Source organism: Protopterus annectens, chromosome 1.part1 (genome assembly GCF_019279795.1).
Source record: "Protopterus annectens isolate FY-2018-M chromosome 1.part1, PAN1.0, whole genome shotgun sequence".
NCBI lineage: Eukaryota > Metazoa > Chordata > Ceratodontiformes > Protopteridae > Protopterus > Protopterus annectens.
Window position 1 is genome coordinate 859634801 of NC_056726.1, and position 17660 is coordinate 859652460.

A 17660-nucleotide genomic window follows, 5' to 3' on the forward strand; every position below is an offset into this window, starting at 1 on the left:
TGAACATCCAGCAACAGAGGGGGGACAGAAGAGGGACAAGCCATCCCTCTTCTCCACCTACTCAAACTTATAAAATAACACAATCCTCAAAGTTCCAAAAACCAGGAAGGAGGGTGGTAGCAAGTTCATGCCAAAATGTAATTCCTTACCCAGTTACAATCGCATAAACCCCATCAAGCCCCTCCCTACACTTACCTCATTTCCTCCAAATCATCCTACATTCCCATTTAACCTTTTCAACCCCCCCAACTAGCTTTCTTCCCCTGCCTTTTTAATTCCCATTAGTATTTGTACCTAACTCCAAGAAGTAAGAGTCTGCACAAACAAAACCAATAAACTTGACCAAAGTGCAAGAAAACGGAGCTTTGAGTAAACCACAAAAAACAGTTTTATTTTGGATCCAAGTGAACACAAAAATGGACCAGATAACTCGCAATACACATAAGGAAACACACATGAATGCCTTCACATAAACCAAGCATTTTCGTCTCTCGTATCGTAGACTTCATCAGATCATTGGTCATTATTTGGTCCATTTTTGCATTCACTTGGATCTGAAATAAAACTGTTTTTTGTGGTTTACTCGAAGCTCCGTTTTCTTGCACTTTGGTCAAGTTTATTTGTACCTAACTCCCACCTGAAGATGTCTCTGGACAAACTGGTTGGTTACCAAACCTCATATGCGAAAACATGTGGTGATGGGATTTAAATCACAAATAAAAAGAGGAGAGATTTAAGATTCAAGTCATAAAAAATAAACCATGCACTAATGCACATCTGTTTATATCAAATGTAAATGATAGTGCTTTGAAAAGGGTATTAATGTGGGCTTCTTTTTTGAAGTTACTGTACAAAAACACTTTGTTAGGAGGATATATGCATTTCTACACATCAGTAAAATGTACAAATATATATTCACTGACTTGTTTGCCAGTTAAAACTTATAGGACAGGCAGCTTTTTTTCTGGAGTGACACAGGAATATAGTACTGTTAAATTATTTTCTTAAAATCATACATTTAACAAGAAGAAAGTAAGATATCCAAACCCAGGTTAAAAAAAAATGCTCCTTAGAAGCCTGTAGTCATAAGTGTCTGAACTAAGCAATCTGTTATAGCCACAAACCTGAGAGCTAAGCTATTCTTCTCTAATGTAATCGCCGTGTCGAAGCATGCACCTGTCTGACATACTTCACTCCCTCTTCTGTGCTTTAGGATACATTTTGACGATCTATTGTGTCTTCTTGCTGGGATTCAGGAGAATGTTTCAGACCACTGAACACACGTTGCACAAGCAGGCCTTCTGCTACAGTTATTACACAGTCGAAAAAAAAGTTTCCAATATCCCACCCTGGCATTATTTAATTTGTTTTGATCAGAATGGACAACCTTCAGGACAGCCAAATGAATACAAGAAAAATCATACATTTGGGCTTTTGACTAGAATCCATACAAAGAATGACTAAAAATTGTGTCAATAAGCCATATAAAACATAGTATTCATTCAGTATAATCAAACAGTTAAAAAAAATAAAACTCAATGTTAACAATACATTCAGAACTTAGTGAGGTGTTTCTGTACTTATAGGGTAAACAAAACTGAACAGTACAGCATACTGAAGTGGCTGAAAACACTGCTTTGGAGACAAAATACAGCAGAGTTACAAAACAGTAATTTAGAGGAAAAAATGATTTCCAATTTCAAATGTCGGAGACCGAACGGCCCTCTCTGTAAAAACAAGTTTTAAGGAGAAGTGTGATTTTCGAGATTTGCTCTTCTCAAGCTGTTCATCCTTTTTTTGGCTTTTTGACACTCAGCATTTTAAAAGCTAATGTTTCAACAGGGTGCCACAAAACAAGGCTTTGGGACGTGCGGTGGATTTTGATGGAATGTAATCAGCTTCATCATATTCAGGATCACCTGGACAGGATGCCAGTCTATCACAAGGCACGCACCCTCACTATTACACTACACAGACACTTACTAGTAGTTTAAGTGATCACCAGCTCACATAACAACATGTCTGAGACTTGGCAGGAAACCAAAGCACCTGACAAAAACCCACAAAGGCACAGGAAGAGCATACATTCTCTGCAAAGTAGGGAGACCAGCCAGGAACCAATCCCAAGGAACAAGAGCTTTGGAGAAAAATCCCACCCATGTACAGCTATGCTGCCTTGTAGATATTTATACTACTATAAGGAATGGATGGGTTCAAACCCACCTGGGGGTAACACCGTGTACTACAAGAACAGCAGCAAAAACATCATAACCAATTGAACACAGAAAAATTTTAAATACAATCTGGAAAGTGAATGCTAACAGTGCTATCAGGGCTGAAAGTGGCTACAGTAAACTTCTGAATCTGTCATGCTAAATGAGACACCTGCAGCTGTTTAGTCCTTGTACTCTCCAGCATGAGGTATTTTCCTGAGTTCCTATTCTGGTAGTATATACGGCATGCATTTTATGATTCCTTATACTACTTAAAATCAGTACAGGTATTAAATTATGTGATGTGCTATAAACTGCTCTACATTTATTTGTGATGCTTACATTCAATGGCTGTGGATGCACACTTTCTTTGCTTGTGCTCTGTTATTATTACTTTTTTTATTTACCACATTAGATTCTAAGGGGTTTTGAAACTATTGGCCATGTAATGCTGCTGCATAAAATGTAAGACATAACTTCCTCCATTGAAGTGGTATAATATTTTGAGAATGGTTTTGAAAATATAACCTTCCAAGTCACTGGATCTTACAAAGCTACTCAAACTGACAATGCAATACGAATGATCCTGCAAGGTTCAAGCCTGAGCCCTCTGTTATTCTCACTGTATAGTAACTCTCCCCTAGAATCTGGCTTATATTAATTGTATGGTGTCTGCAGATGATATTTTCCTGATCACATCCACCAAAAGGTCATCCACGCTGAACAACGAATTTCAGAAAGATCCACATCCACCCAGGCACACACACTCACACACACACACACACACACACACACACACACACACACACACACACACACACACACACACACACACACACACACACACACACACACACACACACACACACACACACACTCACACACACACTCACACACACACTCACACACACACACACACACACACACACACACATATATATATACACACACACACACACACACACACACACACACACACACACACACACACACACACACATATATACACACACACACACACACACACACACACACACACACACACACACACACACACACACACACACACACACACACACAAAAACACACACACAGATGCTATTTGGCACCATTAGAAAACTAAGTAACATCACTGACTTCAGCATTACAGATCCTCTAAGTAACCCTCTTGCTATCACTATTCAACATATGTATCTAGGACTAATTTTGGATTAATAACTATCATACCACCAACACACAGGAATTCAGATCAGCAAAGTATTAACTCAGCTTAATGTCTTACACAAAATATCTAGATTGTTGACCACTAAGGCTAGGCATGTATTACTCCCCATACTGGAAAACTGCCTCCCTGTAACTTCACTTCTCTGTGTTCACAACACTACCCTCTTTTAGTCAGCCAATAATACAATGCAAAGATTAATTCAGCTAGTTAGTTCTAGTATGAACATCACAACATTGTTCTCAGCTCAAAACAGCTGGCTACACATTACAACTAGAGCTACTTATTTCCACAATACGCTCATCTACAAAATATTAAATGAGAGCTTCTGTCCTCAGAAAGCAGTTCTAGAATCTTATAAATAATGGTGGCATTCAGCTATGCAGGCCCACATTCATACTCAGTACATATGTCAAAGAGCTCTCTCAAATATTATTCCAGCTGTATATTAGGAATATAGACCAACTACTGATTTTTGCAGCTCATGTGACATAGAGGGCTAAAGCTCTGACTACATCCCAGGCAATTTGGGTTCAATTAGCAACTCAGATGACAGACAGAGCAGCAGGGGCAGGGAGGGATGGGCATACTTTTCTCATGAGAGGGTTGTACGTGAGGAGTCTGTCTGAGATGAACCTTGGTGGAGGCTGAGAACATTGGTGGCAGGAGGTGTGGTCCAACAAAGGTGAGAGAGAGACCTTGCTGAGTTGCCACGGAGTAGGGTGATATATTACTTGCCCACATTACATGTCCGCCTTGAATGTAAATATGTTGTCCTGGGGTGAAGTGGGTAGAACATAAGTACCCCCCCCCCCGGATGGATGCAGAGACATACTGAATCCCTGGAATGCCCTTAGGATCCAAAACTGGCACATGCAATACTGGAGTTGTCCAGGGCAAAGGAGATATCTAGATGACCCAGAATGGACTTGGATGCACTTGGGTGCCAGGCTTATAATGGTGTCAGAAAGGCATCAGAAAAATATTGATTTTTCAAGAAAACACCCAGTGACCACCCGTACAAAAAAGAGAATGCAAGTGTTACAGAGACAAGGGCTTACACAGCAGTACACTAGTTCTTCATTACCACTGTACTGGTGGATTTTTCCATTGTTTACAGGTTTAGTCTTTGTTTGATATTACCTTAGAAAGACAAGCATGATGCAGATATAATCCCCCCCTTTACTTAAGCCATTCAACATTCACTTGGAGATTCCTAGTCTATTACAATGTAGTAACATCTTACAGTCCTCTGAGCTGCACAATATGTTCCAAGGAAATCAGATCTGGGATCCAGGCCTCTAGCAAAGTGAAGACAGGGCCATCACAGTGTCTCAGACCTGGGGCTGGCCAGGTGGGGCCAGAAAAGCAGATCTGTGATCCCATCCCCCTGGCCCCTAGCAAAGAGGAGGTAAGGCCATTGTAGTGTCTTGGACCTGGTGCCAGCCATGGGAGTTACCCATCTGTGCAGCTGGGCCAAGGGCCACCCTGGGAAGGTAGGTCTATGATCCCATCTCCCAGGCCCCCACAGGGCAAAGAAAGGGCCATCAGAGCATCTCAGACCCAGGGCCAACTGACAATTCTGTATTTATAAAAAAGTTTGCATTTTATATTTAAGAATTAATAATTTATGTATTCTTATAAATATTGCTTTATGTTTTTTACTTAGTGTGACAGCTTGTTTATATATTGGACATGCAAGCATTTTCCAGTGCCTTTATGGCATTTTTTTCTGTTTATATTCCTAAGGGCAATTCTTACTTGTTAACTATTTTTTTCTCTGGGAATAAACTTACATTACACTAAGTGTTGTTTGCAACATATAGAATGTATTCCATTTTGTATCATCAATCTCCGTTTTTCCATTTTCTATACTGACACTTATCCTCTACTAGACAATTAGTAAGCAAAGTATTTATTAATCTTTTTTTTTTTTTTTGATTTTTTAACAGTCACTCATATATAATTAAATGAGGTTGTGCCACTGACTTTGTTTTCAGATTCTGACCATAAAAATATTGAGTGCTGCTCACAGGTAAAATACTGTGACATAACAGAATCTTGGTACATTAAAACAGCAAACCACAGTGAACTGTACAACTTCACTAGTGCCGCTCAGCTGATAGAACTTGTGACTCTTTTGTACAAGATATGACGACTAATTCCAAAATAATTGTTCTCAGTATGAGAGACCACTTGCATTTTTTTAATCTGCCCCCTATGTTAACCTGTTTAGTGACAGGTCTTAAACCAAAATAAGTCACTTACACTGAGATCAAGAAAGCAAGGGAAGGAACAAGAAACTGCAAACTCTAATGCAGTTAATGTTGATGAGTGATTGTCTAGTAAGTTCCCATATGACAGAGCAACAGAGGGCACAGGATGAAATTGAAGAGAATGTGCCACAGGAAGATGCTATAGTACCTTCTGTAGAATGCTGGCAGGAACTGGAAAACAAAGGATCTGCCCTCAGTTTGGAAGAAAATGAGCTAAGAAAAAAATTGCTTGATTTAATAGACATGGATAGATATATTAACATCAATGAGAGAAAAAGACTGCAGAAGGTTAATAAAACTCAAAAAGTCTGAAGCCTGATAAAACAAATGAACACAGTAATTACGACTGTCCATAGAGATCCATACGATATAACAAAAGTAAACAGGATTTATTACTGTGCAGCTAAATTAATAACTGATAAAGTTCTACCACAAGAACACAGGGTAGTGAGGGAAAGGAAGGGGAGAAATCGAATACTGTCATGAAAGTATCGAATAGAGAAAACTATAAAGCAGTTATGACAAGAAGTGTCACTATTAAGAGACTATAGAAGAGGGAACAGATGAACAAAAATACTAAGAACGATAGATGTGATAAAGGCAATGCACAATATTAGAACAGACCAGGATTTATCATGTACTGTTGCAAATGACAAACTAAAAATTTCAGCACAGGCTGAAAAACTTAGAATATACGAAGATAAATATAAAGGAAAAGTACAAAATAAGCAATTTATTGATGACCCAAAATAGTTTTATAGAGAATTGGGAAATAAGGTAAAAGGAATTGAGCAACAGCCAAAAAGAGAAGAAATAGATACATTTTGGAGAAGTATCTATGAAGATCCTGTGGAATATAACAAATATGCTAAATGGATAGAAGAGTTAAAGAAAGAATAAGAGGTTTAAAGGTGCATGATATGAAATGGGATGAAGTAACAGCCAGAGAGATTGAAACAAAGTTAAGAAAAGCCTCTAATTGGAAAACCCCAGGCCCAGATGCAGTACCTAACTTTCCACAAAGATTTAACCATGAATAAGAACTATTTTTATGCACAACCCGAAAAGACACCAACCTGGTTAACAACAGAAAAACAATGCTCCTATAGAAGAGTTAACCTTCCAGCTACCTTAAAAATTATAGACCAATAACTTGCCTTATGACAACATATAAACTCTATACAGGAATTGATGCCGACAGAGTTTATAGTCATTTAGAAGAAAACTCAATTATGGCAGTAGAACAAAAGATCAATAAAAGAAAGTCATACGGAACAAAGGATCATTTGTTGTTAAATAAAGTCATAGTGGAGAACTGTAAAAGGGGAAGAATCTAAGTATGGCATGGATTGACTACAAAAAGGCATTTTATACTATCTCACATTCATGGATAAAAGAGTGCTTAAAATGTATAACATGCACCCCACACTGGCTGACTACATCACAATGACCATGCAACAATGGCAGACCACTTTGCAATTAAGACATGACAAAGGACAAATTATTATCCCAGGGATAAAAATTCAAAGGGGGATTTCCAGGGTGACTCTTTGTCACCGCTGCTGTTCTGCCTTGCCCTTAATCCATTAAGCTGTCTACTTACCAGCTTAGACCATGGCTATAATTTGGCTCCTAGAAAACAACAAAGTGTGAAGACTTCTCATCTTCTCTATGTCGATGATTTAAAACTTTATAGCTCATCAGATGATGAACTGAAAACACAACTGTAAGTCATCAAACCTTTTTTCAGATGATATAAGAAAGTCATTTGGTCTTGATAAATGTGCAAAAGCAACGTTTAAAGCATGAAAACTGCAACACCAGGAAAACATCAGTTTGGGACACGAATGTGATATAAAAGAACTTGAGCAAGAAGGAATGTATAAATATTTGGGAAGTGATGAAGGATCAACAAGAAAACATAAATAAATGTGAATAAAATTTAGTAAGGAATACTTCAGAAGACTTAAATTAACCTGAAAACAGCACTGACATCTAAGAACAAAATCCAAGCTATAAACCAATATGTTCTTCCTGTCTTAGCTTACAGTTTTGGAGTGATTGAATGGCCCCAAAACTTGTTGGATAAATTAGATAGGAAAACAAGAAGGATGGTTCATGCTCATCAAATGATTTATATAAATCTTTGCATACCAATATTATATATTCACAGTTCCAAAGGAGAGATGGGCTTCCTTGAAATTGATTACATGTATAGATCTGCAATCCTCGGACTCCACGCATATCTACTGACCTCACAAGATCCAAATGTAGTGAAAGTTTTGAAACATGATGAGACTAAATCTAAGATGACTTCTCTGCTTAATCTAGCGGAAGCATATCGGCATCAAGCAGGAATGGAAATCAAACCAGAAGTAGATAAAAATCAGGCAGTGACTGAATGTGGCAAAAAACAAAAGAAAGAATATAAGGTGAAGGACCAGATGAGGAGGCAAGAAATGTGGAAAATGCATGAATATAGTTGCGAGTACAGAAAGTTTCTGGAAGAACCTCATGTTGATCAGGAATTCAGGCAGGAATGGTTGAGGAGAGGAGAATTCAAACCATGAGAGGAAAGGTTAATACTGGTGGCCCAAGATAGTGGGCTGCGTACACATTGATTTATACAGTCCATTGAACATGTGGGAGAAACAGACAAATGTAGGTTTTGTAAAACCGAACTGGAAACAGTTGCATACCTCGTTGCTGGTACTGACATACTAACAGCAGAAGAACTGTATATTAAAGGCATAATAATGTGGCAAGACTGTTGTACTGGGGATTATGCAAACATTATGGTATTGAAGTGGGTGAAAAATACTGGAAATATGAGCCACAAAGCATCATAGAAAATGAAGATGTCTACATCACATGGGATCATCCATTACCAACCAGTTCAAAAGACAGATGCTAGAAAACCAGATATAGTAGTCCATGAAAAGAAGACAGACATAGCATTGATCATTGAAATCACCACACCCAGTGACTACAGTGTCCTGCATACAGAGAGACACAAAGTCATAAAATATCAGGATCTGCAGGCAGAAATGAGAGCAATGTGGAAGAAAGATATCCTGACAGTTTCAATAGTAGTAGTAGCAAAAGGCCTCATAAAGAAGAGTCTACAATCATATTTAGATATGCTACCAATACATGTAACTCCATACGAATGGGAGGAGTTATTACTGGACACATTGCAGGTGCTGTGAACAGCACTTCTGGCTAACGTCAAAGATTGAAACAATATTAATTTCATGAACTTTAATCGTACTTTGACTTAAGAATGTGGTCCATCCCTAAGATGATATTAGAAACCCAAAAGTCTTGGAGAAATTAAAAAAAGATCAAGTCTTTCAGAATCAGGGCAGACTTACATTTACGGCAACTCTTTTACAATTTATCACATTGTATATTTTGTTCTGTATAACAAATATAAAAAAAGTTATGATTAAAATGACCTAATATGAATTAGTTCCATCCTATGATAGGTAATGTTTTAGTACAGTCTCTGCCAATGTTTAACTTTTTGCTTTGTAAATTTCTCAAGTTTTGACAGTACTAATACTACCAAAATTCAAAGAAAGGAAAAAAAAAAAAAAAAAACAAATGTTTTACTGTCACTATTGTAAAATGATATCACTGCAACATCTGAGTTTATTTGTGTGAGATAGATGCATACATGTATCAATACTGGCACAAACTTGGGGGGGGGGGTGCAGATGATTAACGCTATAAAGTATTATCAGGTTGCTGACTGTCTCTTGGGATTTGATTTCCCATTCTATTTTTGCTTATCATGTAAGACTGAGCAAGTCAGTTTACCAGACAGGGCTCTGGGGAAATTAGGCTATGATCCTAAGTGGTCTCTTGGACTACATGTTTAGTAACTCTGTATGAATAGCTAAATATTGAAGTGGATGCAGTGGTGTGCAGGAAGAAAGAGAAGTTTATCTAGGAAACACAGTTGCTTAATAAATAATACAAATGTTATGATAAACAAAAATATTCAGTAAGAACTGTTAGAATATAATCCAGGACTCGATGTTACATGGAGCTGTTGATAGTATGAACATATTTATTTATGATTTTTACATCTTAGTGGCAAAAACTGCATGTGGTAACTTAGATTCCTTCACTCTCTCTCTCTCTCTTTATATACATATATATATATATATATATATATATATATATATATATATATATATATATATATATATATATTGTGGGTGTAGCACACTGTATCAAGTATACAGTGTCCTGTCACCTGCAGATCAATGTCCAAATGTCAAATGTACCGATACTGACAATGGAAACACCATGCTAATTATCTATACTAAATCCAAGATTGCAGAATCCCCAAGAATACATGTGGGTTGTTGATCTCACATACCTGTCAACTCCCTGTCTGTGTCGACCAAATATTGTTGACCTGTGTGTCAGGGCATTTGGTCCCGTGCCCTAGGCCGATATATATATATATATATATATATATATATATATATATATATATATATATATATATATATACACACATATATATTTATTAGATGTAGCACATATATATTTATTAGATGTAGAATTAGGAAAAAAGCCTTTAGCTGTAGAATGCATACATATATATATATATATATATATATATATATATATATATATATATATCAACCAGCAATCAAGGAGCATCAGTCCTCATCACTAAAACCAGTGAGGGGCATCCATATAGGGAAAGGATAATAAATACACACACAGTAAAGTACAATTTCCCTTAAGAGCTCACACAGATCACAGTCAGTCTGGGTCTGGTTTCCCCCTTTATCTCCAGGTCCTCAATAAGACTCCTCACTGGCACAGCTATAAGGTCCAGATCTCAGCCTGGTGGGCAAGCTAAAACCTCAAGCACCCCCTCTGTCCAACCAGTGCTTTGTGTTCTTGCCCAAGTAGCTGACACAAATATGCTTTGATATAAGAGTTTATACAACCAAACTGATACTCCTGGGGAAGGCTGGCACAGATTCTCTAACTGTGCCCCTTTCTGCCCAGTCATAAAGTAGTACCAGCTGCCACCACTCACTAATATCAGCTACTCAAAGGCCCTTCTGAAAGGGTGTCCAATTATTACTGTGCAATATTATTATCCAAATGGTAAGTGTGACTGAACAGTCAAGGCTTATAAGAGAGACTTGGTGCAGTATCATTATATGCATGCAATGTACTCTAGAGCTTAAATTAACTCTACATAAAATAGCCACAGTTGAAAGGTTTAAAAACATTTAATGATAAATAATAAAAATAAAAGACAATACTTCTTACTACACAGTGCTAGTCAAGAGTTCACAAAGAAATACTTAAAATAATACAGTAGAAAAGCTGTAACAGCAACGTAGAAAAACAGTCTAATCTTCCTAATTCCTATCTATGTCTAAGAGAAAACACAATTCTAAATAACTTACATATAGAAACAGGCAGTGCTTGTGATGTTGGATTTCTCAAGACAAATGCTCTGAGCTCTCTGATTCTCTCTCTTTAAATTGATAACACAAAGCTGCTTCACATGACATAATTATTCACACTTCTCTGGTGTTTCCATGCTAACAAAAACTACATTTACATTCTTTACAGCTGGTCAGAAACCAGAGCAATAAAGGACATTTATACATGCAAATTCTAGCCATTAACTCTGGTCTTAAAACAATACGCAGGATGCCTCCCTCTAGACATATCGGCTCCTGATTTTAACATCAAAGAATTGACTTATCAGCTTTGTTACAGCAGAGTGCACTGTTGTTACATTTTTGCAGTTCTATATCCAGTGCAGTCTTTTCACATTTAAGAGAACAAGCCTGTGTCTTACATTAATATTTGCAAATGACAGAATTATCTACAAAGTTCTATCTGGCTAGGCTTGCAGCCTTTACCTATCTTCACACATCCCCCCCCCCTGGAGAACTCAAGCTAGTTTTTCAAGTGACCCTTGAGAAATGTCGCTTGAGAGGGTTAGGTCTGTCTGAGTATACCTTACCCCATTCCCTGTCTTGAGATCCCATCTGCATTGGCATTGCTAAACCCACTGCAGTGCTGCACTGACATATCATATGCTTGCAACTGTAGGCTCCATCTTAGCAAGTTAGCATTTTGCTGGCTGGCTCTGTGTAACCATGTTAGGGGGTTGTGATCTGTCACTACAGTGAATTTTCTTCTATACAGATAAGGCTGAAGTTTCTGCAGTGCACACACTATGGCTACACATTCCTTTTCTACAGCTGTACAGCATTCCTCCCTGGGGTGGAGCCTATGACTGAGATAAACCACTGGGTCCTCTTCTCCCTCTGAAAAAATCTAGCTAAGTATAGCCCCCATCCCATGGCTCAAAGCATCCACCTGCACAACAAATTATTTGCTGTAATCTGGACTGGCTAACACAGGGGGTCCTCCCAAAGATTCCTTAAGCTCCTGCCATGCTTGCTCACATGCTGGGGTCCACACTACCTTATCTGGCCTGTTCTTCCTTGTCCGGTCTGTGAGGGGAGCAGCTATGGTTATATAACTGGGGCCAAACGTTCTGTAGTACCCTGCTATCCCTAGGAATGCCCTCACCTGCTTTTTGGTAACAGGTGCAGGCCTTGCCTGAATGGCTTCTACTTTGGCAGGTTCTAGTCTGATCTTACCACTCCCCACTCTATGTCCAACGTAGGAGACCACTGCCATACCCACCTGACATTTGCTCAGCTTAATGGTCAACCCTGCCCTCTGTAGTCTGCCCAGCACCTCCCTGATATGTTGAAGATGCTCTTGCCTGGAATGGCTGTAGATGGCAATGTCATCTAGGTAAGCAAGGGCAAACCCTCCTGCTCCTGCTAGGATATAATCTATCAGACTCTGGAAAGTTGCTGGTGCACTTTTTATCTGAAAAGGCATCTTTGTGAACTCATACAAGCCAAAAGGAATGACAAAGGCTGACCTCTCTCTAGCACTCAGAGTCAAGGGTGCCTGCCAGTAACCCTTGGTAAGATCAATGGTTGTAATATACTTAGCCCCACACAGCTGTTCTAGGGCCTCATCTGTCCTAGGCATAGGGTAAGCATCTGACTCTGTGTGACTATTTAATTTTCTGAGTCCACACAGAACCTAGTGCTGCCATCCTTCTTTGGCACCAGCACCACTGGGGGGCCCAGGGGCTGATAGACTCTTGAATCACCCATAGTTCCAACATCTCCAGTATCTCCTCCCTCAGAATCTGTTTGACTCTCTCAGGCACCCTATAAGGGGCCTGCCTAATAGGCCTTTGGGGTCCAGTATCCATGTGGTGCAGCACCAGGTGGGTGCATCCTGGTTTCCCAGTGAACATGTTCCCAAACACCTGTAGCACTGCTCGGATTTCTCGAACTTGGGTAGGAGATAGCTGCTGGGACATTGCTACCCCTTCCACTGAGGTGTCAGTCCGAGCCTCACTGAGGAGATCATTCATCAGATCTCCTTCACACTCCTCCTGCAATCCACTGCAAATGCTCAGCACAAGGGCCTCCCTAATATGGTAAGGTTTCATCATGTTAACATGGTACAATTTGTGCCCCTGACTCCTGCCTAGCAGTTCCACCATGTAGTTAACATCACTTACCTTTCTTACCATCTTGTAGGGTTCCTCTCAAGCTGCTTGCAGCTTGTTGTGTCTGACAGGAATGAGAACCACTGCCTGCTGCCCTACAGCATACTCTCTTGCTCAAGCATTCCTGCCGTACCATATCTTTTTCTGTTATTGGGCTTCTGCCAGGTTCTCCTGGGCCAAGCTCATGAGTTCCTTGAGCCTTGCCCTGAAGTTTAGGACATATACCACAACAGACTCCTTATGAGGTTCACACTCATCTTCCCACTCATCATGAATTAAATCTAGAGGTCCCCTCACCCAATGCCATACAACAACTCAAAGGGTGAAAACCTTGTGGATTCTGGGGGAACCTCTCTGTAAGCAAACAACAGATGGGGCAAATATTTATCCTATTTCCTCTTAAACTGGTCTGTAAATGCCCGTAGCATGGACTTGATTGTAAAGTTTAACCTCTCAACAAGACCATTGGTCTGACGATAGTAGGGGGTGGTCTTCATGTGCTTCACCCCACAGGACTTCCACAGACAATCCAGCAGGTCTGACATGAAATTGGCACCTCTTCTGCCAGCCAATATTTCTTTTGGGAAGCCTACACTGCTGAAAATCTCTAACAAAGCATTTGCCACCTTTTCTGCCTCAATGGAGGAGAGAGCCACTGCCTCAGGGTATCATGTAGCATAATCCACTACCACTAGGATATTCTTTTTCCCTGTGGAACTTGGGTTACTCAGAGGCCCCACAATATTCATAGCTATCATCTGAAATGGCTCCTCAATCACAGGCAAAAGCATCAATGGAGCTCTCACCTTTTCTCCTGCCTTGCCTACCTTTTGGCATTGCTCACTGGTGCTGCAGTACCCTGTTACCTCTCTGGAAATTCCAGGCTAATAGAAGTTCTGCATAATATGTCTCTGTACGTTTTATGCCCATATGACCTGCAAAGGGAACATCATGGGGCTATGGCTACAAGCGCCAGATGGTAGGCTCTAGGTACTACCAACTGCTGTATTTTCTCACCTTTAAGCCCTCTCTCAGGGGTCCACTCTCTATACTGTAACCCTTTGTCCCAGTATACAGATTCCCCCTTCCTTTGAGAATGGTGCCTCCCTAGCTACCTGCCTTAGGCCTTGCAAAGTAGGGTCTGAGAGATGAGCCTGTCTCAACTCTCTCTTTGTAACCCTTCCCAACTCCCCTTCAACAGGAAGTCTGGCATCCTCTAACACTGGGGGCTCACTGTCAGCCTGGATACTGCTACTTACCTCTACCTTTGTAGTCACTCTCTCCAAGGGAACATCAGTACCCACAAGCAGCTGTGGCTCACATTCAGTCACACTGCTACAGAGTTGTGCCCTCCCTGAAGTAACCACCTCACCAGTCCTGGCTGCAAGTATGCAGTCTGTCTGGGTCTAGCCCAGGCTACCAGATCCACATGCTTGTCTCCTAGCCTGATTGCGTGTAACTACATAAGCACTTGGTACTGGCTCATCCAAATCCTTCCCTATTAGGTCATCTGGAGGATGGTAGTTTGGTACCCTTGTTGTCTCAAGACAACCTACTATTGGCATTTTTTCATTCCCACTTACTGGCTCTCTCACCTTTTGTTCCCCACCTTGCCTCCATGGACATCTGTATGCCACATGGCCCCACTGGTGGCATTCAAAACATTTAACCCTAGGTCCTGGACATGTACCTGGACTAGTGGCTTCCCCTCCTACTGGCAGATTCTATTGTGGCAGTCTGTGCTGCCCACCATGGATTCCTTTAGGCCCATGAGCAGTATGGGGTTCCTTTTCTTGAGCAGGGATGCCCTACTTGCTAGGTATAGGTCTCCCTTCTTCCCCAACTTATCTGAAGTAGCACATTGTCTATCAGCTAACCAGATCCTCATGTCCTCAGGCAAAGTGCTAAAGACTTGTTCCCTCACCAAAAGGTCTGCCAGCCCTTCAAAAGTGGTGACCTGGCATTCACTCACCTACCTATGAAAAATAAGTGTTCAGTTCAGCAACATATTCACACACACTTTCATCTGCCTTGCATCTATGCTCACAAAACTTTTTCCTATAAGTTTTAGGTGTTAGCTTAAAACATTCAAACAAGCAATGCTTAACAACAGTGTAATTAAAACAGTCAATGTCAGACATTTTAGACAACACAGTTACAGCTTTACCATGGAGTAAGGGGGTCAGGAACTGTACCCAGAGCCTTTGGTCAACATCATACTGTTTACATACCCTCTCAAACATATGAATGAAACTATCACAATTATCCCCCTCTTTAAACTGCGGAAGAAATTTACTGACCTTTTGTGCTTCTGGTGACCAGTTACTCCCTTGCCCATTACCTCCATGAGTCTGGCAAAGAGTCAGCATCTCCTTCTCATGCTGCCTCTGCCTCTCTTTTTCCTCAGCTTCCAGGCATAGCAGTTTCTCGTTCTCCTCAGCCTGCAGATGTCTCAGTTTCTCAGCTGCTTCTATTTCCAAATGCCTGGCCTCCAACTCAAGTCTTTTTGGCTGCAGATGGATTTTTACATCCTCTGCAGAAAGGCTGAGCTGTCCACTCTCTGAGGGTGGTACATCTCCACTGCCAGTCTGATCATCCACCTGGTTTCTGTTTTCTGATGCAGCTGTGACCAAAGCTGCAATCAAGTCTGCCTTAGTCAGGTTTTCAAGCACCAGTCCCCTAGCCTGGCACATCTCAGCCAGCTGGCTCCATGTCAGCTTTTCATACTCCTCTGCTGACATGCTGCCTGCTCTCCCTGACTAACTAAGCTAACAAAAGAAATAAAACAGTTGTGATCTGAACTCTGATTATTCACTGCATGGCTGATTTAGAGTAAAAAACACCTTCAGTGATCACTGTACATAAGTTACAGGAATTCACTCTATGCACACCACTACAAGCCAGTTAGTATTTGCCAACCAATTAATATGTGGTGCGGATATCCCACCACTGCCAAACAGTTAATATGGGATGCCCGTGCAGTAGCCCAGCAATCAAGGAGCCTCAATCCTCAGCACTAACACCAGTGAGGGGCGTCCATATAGGGAAAGGATAATAATTACACACAGTAAAGTACAAGTTCCCTTAAGAGCTCACAGAGATCACAGTCAGTCTTGGGCTGGTTTCTCCCTTTCTCTCTAGGTCCCCAATAAGACTCCTCACTGGCACAGCTATAGAGTCCAGATCTCAGCCTAGTGGGCAAGCTAAAACCTCCAGCACCCTCTCTGTCCAACCAGTGCTTTGTGTCCCTGCCCAAGTAGCTGACACACACATGCTTTGAGATAAGAGTTTGTGCAACCACACAGACACTCCTGGGGAAGGCTGGCACATGTTCTCCACCTGTGCCCCTTTTCTGCTCAGTCTAAAAGGTAGTACTAGCTGCCACCAACCACTAATATTAGCTACTCAGAGGCCCTTCTGAAAGGATGTACAATTATTACTGTGCAATATTATTATCCAAATGGTGTGACTGAACAGTCAAGGCTTATTAGAGTGACTTGGTACAGTATCACTAGATACATGCAATTAACTCTACATAAAACAGCCACAGCTGAAAGGTTTAAAATATTTAATAATAAATAAAAACACAAGACAATACTTCTTACTACACAGTGCTAGTCAAGAGTTCAGAGATCACAGAGAATTACTTAAAATAATACAGTAGAAAATTTCTAACATCAATACAGAAAAATACTTGAATAATATTCCTAATTCTTAGATACTTCTAAGAGAATACACAGTTCTAAATTACTTACATATGGAAACAGGCAGTGCTGGTGATGTTGGATGTTCTCAAGACAAATGCTCTGAGCTCTCTGATTCTCTCTCTTTAAACTGATAACACAGAGCTGCTTCACATGGCATCATTCTTCACACTTCTCTGGTGCTCCCAGGCTAACAGAAACTACATTTACATTCTTTACACCTGGTCAGAAACCAGAGCGATAAAGGTCATTTATACATGCAAATTTTAGCCATTATCTCTGGTCTAAAAACAATAGGCAGGATGCCTCCCTCTAGACATATCGGCTCTGAATTTTGACATCAAATAATTGATTTATCAGCTTTGTTACAGCAGAGTGCACTGTTGTTACATTTTTTGCAGTTCAACATCCAATGCAGTCTTTTCACATTTAAGAGAACAAGCCTGTGGCTTACATTAATATTTACAAATGACAGAATTATCTACAAAATTCTATCTGGCTAGACTGGCAGCCTTTACCTATCTTCACACACACATCCAACAATAATATTGTCAATAACTACAGTCTTAGCACCTTTGTCAGACAGTTTTATAATAATGTTGTGATTGTTACAAAGATCACGCAAGGCTTCCTTTTCCTCTAAAG